Below are 11,806 nucleotides of genomic sequence, written 5' to 3' on the forward strand. Positions count from 1 at the left end.
CCTGTGATCATTGAAACACATGCAACTGGTGGAGAAAAAAAAAAGAGGCAGTGGTATTTAAAAAGACACATTTTCTAGAACAATGGCTACACTCTTTCACGGTAAACCTTGCTATTAACATTACATACACAGCACATGTGCTTTCGTTCCAAGGTCGCATTTTGCCTCCCCCCACCACGTGGCTAGCCCCTCACCCCCTGCCCCGGCTAACAGCGGGGAACACTTCTTTTCAGCCACAGGCAAACAGCCCAGCAGGAACGGGCACCTCTGCATGTCCCCTTAAGAAAAGCACCCTATTTCAACCAGGTGACCATGAATGACATCTCACTCTCCTGAGGAAAACACAGAGAGATAAAGAACATGTGTTGTTTGAATGCCATCAAACATACACTGCAATGCTTTGTTCTACAATGATTCCTGAGTACGTGCTACTGGCCTGGTGTGGTAAAGTGTCCTACCATGGTGGGTGGAATAAGGCTGCCCTCCCCAGAAACCTTTTGCAAAGGCTTTGGGAGTACATCCAGGAGAGCTGCAAATGCCAGGGCAAATTAGTCATTAAACATGCTTGCTTTTAAATCATGTATAGTATTTTAAAAGGTACACTCAACAGAGGTCCCTTCTCCACCTGGCGGGTCTGGGAGGCAGCCTTGGGTGGGTTTGGGGGGGACTGCCTCCAGGTCCAGGGTGAGAAACAGTTCCTGGCTGTCGGGAAAACCGGTTTCTCCGCTTCCTTGCTGTGAGCTATCTACAACTTCATCATCATCTTCCTCGTCCCCAAAACCTGCTTCTGTGTTGCCTCCATCTCCATTGAAGGAGTCAAACAACATGGCTGGGGTAGTGATGGCTGAACCCCCTAAAATGGCATGCAGCTCATCATAGAAGCAGCATGTTTGGGCCTCTGACCTGGAGCGGCCGTTTGCCTCTCTAGTTTTCTGGTAGGCTTGCCTCAGCTCCTTAAGTTTCACACGGCATTGCTTCGGGTCCCTGTTATGGCCTCTGTCCTTCATGCCCTGGAAGATTTTGACAAATGTTTTGGCATTTCAAAAACTGAAACGGAGTTCTGATAGCATGGATTCCTCTCCCTATACAGCGATTAGATCCCGTATCTCCTGTTCGGTCCATGCTGGAGCTCTTTTGCGATTCTGGGACTCCATCATGGTCACCTCTGCTGATGAGATCTGCATGGTCACCTCTGCTGATGAGCTCTGGCCAGCGTGGCAAGCTGCAGGTGACCATGCAAACAGGAAATTGAAATTCAAAAGTTTGCGGGCCTTTTCCTGTCTACCTGGCCAGTGCATCTGAGTTGAGAGTGCTGTCCAGAGCGGTCACAATAGAGCACTCTGGGATAGCTCCCGGAGGCCAATACCATCTAATTGCGTCCACAGTACCCCAAATTCGACCCGGCAAGGCCAATTTAAGCGCCAATCCACTTGTCAGAGGTGGATTAATTAAAATTGATTTTAAGAGCCCTTTAAGTTGAAAAAAAGGGTTTCATCGTGTGGATAGGTGCAGGTTTACAGCAATTTAATGCTGCTAAATTCAACCTAAACTCCTAGTGTAGACAAGGGCTGAGCGTAATTCCCTCCTTCCCTTCCCATGAATGGCTCACTGTCATTTCAATTAAAGGCCAAAATGCTCTGAAACTGAGTTGTTTGCCTATCACTTGGTTGTACCTCTTTGTTTTTCCTCCCTTCACTAAAAATGAGTTGAGGACGGAAGCAGTACCAGCTCAGAACCCTAAAATCAGACGAAGAGTCGAATCTTTTCCTGCTTGCTAACCACACCAGTGTTGCCCTTAATACCTCTGGAGCTGCTTCCTTGGCCAGAAGAGGTTAAATTTGGCTTTGATGACTTTGAGATTTGCTCCTTGCAGCATCTTTGCTCCCAGGAAAACAGGTGTGCACAGCACATACAATTAATGGTGTTGCCATGTCTTTCCTTGTGGAAATGGAAGACAGACGGCAGAAAATCAGCTGGCCTGGATTGCTGTCTCTCCTGTGAGGTCATTTTAGCACGATACAAAACGGAGGTAACTGTATTCCACCTTATTTTTTGGTCCCCTCTCCAAATGTCTCTTAAAGTAATTTCCCAGTGTTGGGATGGAAAGGTGCCTAGAAATGAGTGAATTTCTTCTGGACTTATCATTTATTGTCAAAAACAATACCGTTTGGATTGATCTAAACTATTAACAAATGTGTTTCAAATACTCCTAAAAGCTTTGTCCCAAAACAATGTTTGTATGCGGTGGAGGATTTTGATACTGGTTGCAACATAACCACTGTAGGAGGCAGTGGTGGTCCTTCTCTTTGTAATGTTTAGCCCAATAGATGGGGTGTTCCACTTTGAGGTGGGAGATCCATTTTCAATTCCCTCTTCTGTTCAGGGCTGGGCAAAGCTGTGTGACATTGCACTCCATATGCTTTATGAAAATATGCTTGAATATGACATCACTGGAATATGTTTTATGCTAAGCTCCCCATGTAACATATCATTATAAAGGTTATAATCTACTAAGTGTGTTCATCCTATTTGTTTACATGGATTATTTTTATGCCTGGAATTAGGAGAATAAGATATTAATTTATGTTACTGATTTTGACCTATTAAGAGGAGGCCATTAAAGGTGCATTAAAGGAGATTCCACAATCTTCCTGAGCAAGTTATTCCAGTGCTTAGCCACCCTCAGCATTGGGATATTTTTCCCATTGTCCGACCTAAACTGCCCTTGCTGCAATTGAAGTCCATCAGTTCTTGTCCTATCCTTCCCCTACTCCCACATTGTTTTGAAATTTTATTCCTAAATTCTGTGTGATGGGTTGCGTCTCAGAAACCCCTTTGGGACTGCCACCTGACTGCCTCTGAACCTGTTTTCCCTGCCAACTTGGGACTTCAGTACCTTAACTTGTATGAGCCAGGCATGATTGCCTGCTGCAAACACAGATGGAAGTCTCAACCTGGACCCGCACAAGCTGCAGACTTAACTGAAAACAGATTAAGAAGTGCTCCTGTCTCCAGCACTCAGATGTCCCAATGGAGTCCAAACCCCAATAAATCCATTTAAACCTGTAAAACGTTTATACAGGGTAAACTCATAAATTATTCGCCCTTTGTAACACTGTTTTTCCCCCACCCCCCGCCCAGGTGTTACTTAATCAGTAAAAAGTGATTTTATTAAATACAAAAAGTAGGATTTAAGTGGTTCCAAGTAATAACATACAGAACAAAGTGAATTATCATACAAAATAAAATAAAACATGGAAGTCTAAGCCTAATACTGTAAAAATGAAGTGCAGGTAAATCTCACCCTCAGAGAAGTTCCAATAAGCCTCTCTTACAGACTAGACTTCCTCACTCACACCCCTGTAGTTACTGTCGTTTGTTCCACTTTCTTTCAGGCATCTCCTTGGGGTGGAGAGGCTATCTCATGTTCCACTGAAGACAAAACGGAGGGGTTTCCCCAGGGGCTTAGTGATTTTATTAAGTATAAAAAGTACGATTTAAGGGGTTTTGAGAAATAACAGAGTGAACAAAATAAGTCAAAAGCAAAATAAAACAAAACACGCAAGGCTAAGCTTAATACACTCAGAAATCAGTTACAAATGTTAAATTCTTATCCCAGTTGTTACTTGAGGTAAAATCCTTCTCAGGTCAGATGCCTTTTCAGAGCTGGGTCCAGCCTGTTCTCACTCACTCCTGTGGTTACAGTCCTTTTGTTTCCATGTGCTTGCAGATATCTCCGTGAAGTAGGGAGGCCCTGACTTAAGCCAGCTGAAAACACTCCTTGTTTGTTTCCCCACTTGAATAGAACTTCCCTAAGGCAGGAATCCTTTTTTGGAATTCCACCCCCCTCTGGAAAAGTACCAGCTTCAAAATGGATTTCAGTGTCAGGTGACATGGTCACATGTCACTGTAGGACCCCAGTCTCCATTCTTCTTGGGTTATCCCACAGGTACACAGGAAGGTAAACAGAGCCATTCACAGATCATTGATTCTGAAGCACCTTTAATGGCCTCCACTTAAAATGTCTACATCAGTAATACAAATTTATACCTTATTCTCCAAACTCCAGAAATAGAAATAATCCATGTAAACAAATAGGATGAACACACTTAGTAGATTATAACCTTTATAATGAAATGTTACATGGGGCACTTAGCATAAAGCATATTCCAGTGATGTCTTAAACAGAAGCATATTTTCATAAAGCATATGGAGTGCAATGTCACACAGAGCTTTGCCCAGCACTGGACAGAGGGGGGAATTGAACCTGCATCTCGCACCTCAGAGTTGACCACCCAACTATTGGGCTAAAAATTACAAAGGAAGGCCCACCACCTCCTCCTATGGTGGCTGCATTGCGACAGGCACCTAAATCCTCCCCCCACAGACACACGTTGTTCTGGGACAAAGCTATTAGGAGTATTTGTAACACATTTGTGAATAGTTTCAGGACAATCCAAACGGTATTGTTTTTGACAATAAATTATTAGTCCAGAAGAAATTCACCCTTTTCTAGACCCCTTTGTGTCCCAATGCTGGGAAATTACTTAAAGAGATATTTGGAGAGGTGACCTACAAATAAAGTGGAATACATTCAACTAAGTTTTGTATCATATTAAAAAGACCTCACAGGAGAGACAGCGATCCAGGTCAGCTGATGTTCTGTCCCTCTGTGTTCCATTTCCACAAGGAAAGACACGGCAACAACATTAATTGCATGTGCTGTGCACACCTGTTGTCCTGGGAGTAAAGATGCTTCAGGGATCAAATCTCAAAGTCATCAAAGCCAAATTTAACCTCTTCTGGCCAAGGAAGCAGCTCCAGAGGTATTAAGGAAAAGATTTGACTCTAAGTCTGATTTTAGGATTCTTTGCAGGTACTGCTTTCGTCCTCAACTCATTGTAAGTGAAGGGAGGAAAAATAAAGTGGTTCCACCACGTCATGGGCAAACAAGTCAGTTTCAGAGCATTTCAACCTTTAATTGAAATGACATTCATGGGACGGGAAAGAAGGAATTATCCTGAGAGGAAAATTTTCAACTTTTCTGAACATATTTACCTATCAAAAGAAGGAAAGAGCTTTACCAAGGGAGGAAGAAGAGTGACTATAAAAGGAGAGAAAAATAGCATTAAGAGGAAGTGGGAAACTCCCCCATAGATTCGGGGAATGTCTATACTAAAGTCATTACATTGACTACATTACATATACAGCTATGGTGTGCAGCATCACCGTAGTGTAGATGCTTTCCACATTGATGGAAGGGTTTTTCCACCAATTTAGTTAATCCACAGCCCCGAGAGACAATAGCTAGGTCAATGGAAAAATTATACTGAGGGTCAGTACAAGCTAACTGCCTCAAACATGGTATGAAAAGTTTCTCAGTCCTGTGCTACAGAGCTCGGTTGATCAAATTTTTAAGCATAAACCAGGCCTCAAGGAAGCTGGCGAGGGAAGAGACCAGTTGAAAAATCTAGTCCTATCTCCCTTCCAGGGCAGCAGAATCCCCTTCGGTTCTGTTTGTTCAGGTTAGTTGGAAATATTCCATCTGTCCCAGCTTCCCAGTAGAAATTATTCCGCATTCTGATTGAGCTCAGTGTCAGGCTGTGTGTGTGTAATGGGTACTCTGCCTAGGTGTGTGTTTGGAGTGGAGTGGGCACTGTGTGTGTGTGTTGGTGTGCAGTGGGCTCTATGTGTGTGTGTGAGATGTGGGGTACAGTGGAGCTGAAAGTCAAGCATAGGCAGGTGTGTTTGTCCCTTGCCCTGCCCAGTGCTCAGGCTGGTGTCCCTCTGGTGCAGAGCCCTTTGTGCGATCATAGAATCGTCGGACTGGAGGGGAGTTTGAGGGGTCAACTAGTCCAGTCCCCTACATTCATGGCAGGGCTAAGTATTTTCTAGACTGGGGTGGGCAAGCTTTTTGGCCTGAGGACCACTTTGGTTTTCAAAAATTGTATGGAGGGCCGGTTATGGGAGGCTGTGTCTCTCCAAACAGCCAGGTGTGTCCTGGCCCGCACCTCCTATCAGACCCCCCACCTTCTCGCCCCCTGTCGGCTCCCTCGGGACTCCTGCCCCATCTAACGCCCCTGTTCCCTGTCCCCTAACTTCCCCCTGGGGCTCCTGACCCATCCACCACCCCCTGCTCCCTGTCCCTGGACCCCCTATGCCTGACTGCCCCCTGCCACCCCATCGAACTCCCGCTCTCATTCCTGACTGCTCCCCCAGGACCCCTGCCCCATCCATCCCTCTGTTCCTCACCCTCTGATCGCTCCAAGCCCAATCCACACTCCTGAACCCTGGCCACACCTATGAACTCCCCTGCCCTCTATCTACCCCCCCGTGCCCTCTTACTGCGCTGCCTGGAGCACCAGCGGCTGGCGGCGGTACAGCCGCACTGCCCAGAGCACGGGGTCAGGCCGCGGCTCTTGAACTGCGCTGCCCGGCCACCCAGAGCATTGTGCCGGTGGAGTGCTGAGGCTGTGGGGGAGGGGGAACAGCAGGGGAGGGGCCAGGGACTAGCCTCCTGGGCCAGGAGCTCAGGGGCCTGGCAGTAGGGTCCTGCGGCGTGGATGTGGCTCGCCGGCCTTAGTTTGCCCACCTCTGACCTAGACCATCCCTGACAGGTGTTTGTCAAACCTGCTCTTAAAAATCTCCAATGATGGAGATTCCACAACCTGCCTGGGCAATTTATTCCAGTGCCTAACCACCCTGACAGTTAGGAAGCTTTTCCTAATGTCCAACCTAAACCTCCCTTGCTGCAATTGAAACCCATTGCTTCTTCTCCTATTCCTAAACTCTGGTTTCAGAGTAACAGCCGTGTTAGTCTGTATTTGCAAAAAGAAAAGGAGTACTTGTGGCACCTTAGAGACTAACCAATTTATTTGAGCATGAGCTTTCGTGAGCTACAGCTCACTTCATCGGATGCATACCGTGGAAACTGCAGCAGACATTATATACACACAGAGATCATGAAACAATACCTCCTCCCACCCCACTGTCCTGCTGGTAATAGCTTATCTAAAGTGATCATCAAGTTGGGCCATTTCCAGCACAAATCCAGGTTTTCTCACCCTCCACCCCCCCACACACAAACTCACTCTCCTGCTGGTGATAGCCCATCCAAAGTGACAACTTTCTACACAATGTGCATGATAATGAAGGTGGGCCATTTCCTGCACAAATCCAGGTTCTCTCACCCCCTCACTCCCTCACTTTAGATAAGCTATTACCAGCAGGACAGTGGGGTGGGAGGAGGTATTGTTTCATGATCTCTGTGTGTATATAAAGTCTGCTGCAGTTTCCACGGTATGCATCCGATGAAGTGAGCTGTAGCTCACGAAAGCTCATGCTCAAATAAATTGGTTAGTCTCTAAGGTGCCACAAGTACTCCTTTTCTTATTCCTAAACTCTGTTTCATGGATGATAAGATGTAGGAAATAAATAAAAATAGCAAAAGAATCAGGAGAGGGTTGGCACGCTTGGGGATATTTTGCCGCAGCATCTGCAGAGAACAATGACATTTTTTGCTTCAGCATCACACTGAAAGGGCTCTCACACTGAAAGGGCTCTTACTAACTTCTAAGACTCCATTCCTGTTCTGTCCCCAGCAAAAGCATCCCACAGACAGAGAGAGAGGCTTTGTTTTTCCCTCCCCCCAGCTTTTGAAAGTATCCTGTCTCCTCATTGGTCATTTTGGTCAGGTGCCAGCGAGGTTATCCTAGCTTCTTAACTGTTTACAGGGGAAAGGGTTTTTCCTCTGGCCAGGAGGGATTTTAAAGGTGTTTATCCTTCCTTTTATATTTATGACAGAGAGACATGAGAAATGACTGAAAGCAATGGTGGTAAGACTTAAGTCCCAATGCAGAGCAACTGAGGGAAAATAAAAAGGTACAGTTAGAATGGGAAAGGGTCTGATTTAAGAGGAGACTTGATGAAAAGGGGAGAACTGAGTGGTTCAGGGATACTTTGTGTTGGGCCAGATTTTTCACTGCCCATACAACTACCCCACCCCAAGACAAGTTCATGAACCTATTGTCAGAAGAACATACGTCTTTTGTGTTTGATACTTGACCTATCAACAAGTATGAAACCTGAAATATCCGATGAAATGAGCTGTAGCTCACGAAAGCTTATGCTCAAATAAATTGGTTAGTCTCTAAGGTGCCACAAGTACTCCTTTTCTTTTTATGAATACAGACTAACACGACTGTTACTCTGAAACCAACAACTAAGGGGGTGAAGGTTTTCATCCTACCTTCTTTCCTTTTCACAAGCCCCCTCACCCCACCCATCCCACTACAACTCAAACAAAAGTTCCTCCTTAGCTCAGAAGACAGCCCAATGGACTGCTGAAGTGTTCATTTCTCCCTAAACTATTGATTAAGACAGTGGTTACAATTTTTGATACATTTTTTGTATCACAGAGGATTGGCAGCTCCTAAAGGCCTGTTGATTAAAGAAGGAAACCCCAAAAAGTCCCTTGAAACAGGCTTTGCCAACACGCAAAATCAAGCAGCTAATGAAGGGATGTTATATGAGCCAAGTTGTGGGGACTGAAGAAATAAATGTACCATTGACACAACTGGTGTTTGAGACAGAGGAACCAGACCCCTTAAACATAAGGCTTTTGATACATGAGAAGACAACCTGGTGCCCAGTGTTTCTTTGAAGGGTGCGTGGCTAGGGGCAATCTGGTGCCTTGGATGTTGTTGGTCAAGGGTTCTCATGCTTTTTCTTTCTGAGCGCCTCCCCCCAAACACACACCCATGATCCCTGGCCCACCTGTGCCGCAACAACTCTTTTTGTGCACATAAAAGACATGGCTGGCGTTCGGGGGGTAGCAAGCAGGGCAATTGCCCGAGGCTCCACACCATGGGGGGCCCTGTGAACCTAAGTTGTTCAGGCTTCAGCTTCAGCCCTGGGTGGGGGGTTTTGGGGTTCTGGGCTTCAGCTCCATGTGGTGTGGTTTCAGCTTTCTGCCCTGTGCCCCAGCCAGTCTAATGTCCACCCTGCTTGGCAGACCCCCTGAAACCTGCTTGCGGCCCCTCAGGGAGCCCCGGACCCCTGGTTGAGAACCATGGTGCTATAGCTCTGACAGGCTGTGCTCTGACAGGCTTTTCACGATGGCAGAATATCTGTGTGTTGATCTGATTCTGTGACACAGGCCCCCTGACAGAGCAGTCCACATAAAACACATTCTTCATGCTGCCGTTTTCAACTGACATGTTATCTTCAACACATGCCCCCTTTTATTTTATTTTGACCCTCACAGTTTTGTTCCCTCTGTACATTCTAGCTTTCAGGGTCTTTTTTACAAATGGTTGTTTTTTTCTAAACAGGGTTTTGAAATTTGCTGAAGGAAGAAGATGTTAAATATTTCCGAAACGGTCTGATTGTTTCATCTGACCCTCGATCTTTTGGCTTCTTTGCCTCTGGCACTTTGCACACCTACTCTGCCACTTGAGCTATTCTGTGTCCCCCACCTTTTCTGCCCACTACCTGTGCCCATTGAAGACTCTAGGGGTGGGAAGCTGCAGAAAATACTTGGTCTCTGTGGGACAAAATACCATCAGGTGAGATGCCAGTCTGTAGATCGTGGAAGGTAGAATGGTGCTACACATCTGAGGTCTTGGTGTGTCGACCCCCTTATTTCAGCCCCTCCATCCCCCACCCCATAATTTTGCCCCCATCAGTTTATCCCCTCCTTAGTTAAGTACATAAGAACAGCCACACTGTTGTACCATGGGTACTGTGCTATACAATTGATTATGTTTTGGCTATATACATTGCAGGTTTTAAAGTAAGAATTAAAGTGTTAGAATAAATGAATAGGATAGTGGATACTAGTATTAGCTATTTTCTTTTTATTCATGCCTTGTAAGTAACTAAGTAACAGAAATGGGCTTCTCTGTGTCTATGTGTAGCCAGACAGCCAGCCCCCCCCCCCCCACCTCAGACCAGCATTGCTGGAAACACAGAAGGAAGCCAGAACAGGGCACTTAACATATATTCCAGCACAGCCTTTGAAGCTGTGAAAAGCTCAGGTGTGCTGCTACAATGTGCCTCTGGGAACAGATACAAGGATTAAGCTCACAGCAGGCAGAGGCCCTGTGACAGACATGGCTCTTAGCCCCTACTAAACAGCGTGATGCACACACACCAATATCCTAGGTGGGAAAATATTTACCCTGATAAAAGAAATGTCCAGTAGTCGACACTTATTGTTTCTCTCCCTTGCAAGTGTGAACTACTCTTGCGAAAGCTGGTGTCACCCAGACAGACCAGCCTCAATTTGGCATAAGAAAGGAGAAAGAGAATAAAGGAGTACAGAGGTATAAGTAGGGGACCTACAGCACCATGATTTTTGAGTGCTTTTCACTATCTATCTGCTGGTCAGATAAGTGGCAGCCTCCCAAGGCTTCTGCAGCTAAGAGGGTCCCTAAGCCTTGTCCCTTATTCGTCTTTCCGCGGAATTGAGTGACCGATCCTGGCTTGGCACCGCTGGAATCGAGAGATGCAAGGAGGGTAAGAAGCACCCACACCTGATCTCCTATCTTTAGTGTACACATATTTTGAAATAGAGCTCTATACTTTGTTTTCTTTCTTTGGGATTGTGGCTTCAGTTTTGTAACTTGTTTGTGTGTGTGTAACATCTCTACATTTAAATAAGTAGGCACTAGCAATTTTGTAACCACATGATTAGAATCTAGCTTAAAAAATTTTGGTAACCATTTGTGCATAAGCCTGACTTGTTTTCTCTGGTTTACTGTAAAGCAGCCAACACAATTAAAGAACCTCAGCCATTTTGGCTCTAAAGCCTGGCCATTAGGTGAGAGTACTAAGAGCCTAGCGTTGAGTTGTGCCGCCTCCACGGGGCAAACTCTTGGGGCACCTGTCAGTCAATCCTGGCTGCCCGCTGCGAAGGAGCTCTGAGCTCTAGCAGTTAAAGTCACGGGTGTGGAGAGGCTCTTAGTGCTGCCATTGGGGCACCTGTCGGTCAGTATTGACTGCCCGCTGTGAAGGAGCTCTGAGCTCTAGCAGTTAAAGTCACGGGTGGTTAGGACCTTGGGGCATCCGTCAGCCTAGCCCGGGCTGCCCGCCGCGAAGGGACAGTGCGTCCTAGAGGTTAAAGTCACGGATGGTATAAACGGGCATAGCTGGCATCTCACCAAACATCCTTGGCCGTCGGCTAACACTATGTTAATGAGATTAGAGAAATTTTGGAGGCCCAGGCCCCAATGTTGAAAAAGATAGTTACGAGATTTAGTAAGGTCTAATTTACGATGCCTTTCTTGTTCAACATAAAACACTACTATTTGTTACCTTTTAAAGGTCTCTGTAAAGAACTGTTTGTGTGAATGAGGAATGTATGCATCAGGAAAAGATAAGGTGTAGAGGCCATTGTTAGAGCCAGATGGTCAAGGGAGGAGGAGTGAAGAGACTTATCGAGACCCAAGAACCATCAGCACCCATCCATGATTGAGGAAGGGCAGATTGATGACCCTGAGGTGGAGGCTAGCACCTTAAACACAAGATAATTGATTAAAATAGAAACCAGGACAGGATGACCCTCCTCGAGGTGTTTTGGAATGAAAGAAGCAGTCAAAAGATAACACCAATTAAGGAGTAACCAGTCATAAAATGACACAGCAAAATCCATAGACTTCAATGAAAAGAAAGGACTATAAGAACAGGGTGCTTTGCCATGGAGCTTTGGGTTCGTCTTGTTAACAAAACCAGGAGCACTGGATCGTGACCAACAGAGCTTGGCTCCCCTCTGCCACCCATGTGGCTGGCCACTAGATTGATCCAG

Source organism: Lepidochelys kempii, chromosome 6 (genome assembly GCF_965140285.1).
Source record: "Lepidochelys kempii isolate rLepKem1 chromosome 6, rLepKem1.hap1, whole genome shotgun sequence".
Taxonomy (NCBI): Eukaryota; Metazoa; Chordata; order Testudines; family Cheloniidae; genus Lepidochelys; species Lepidochelys kempii.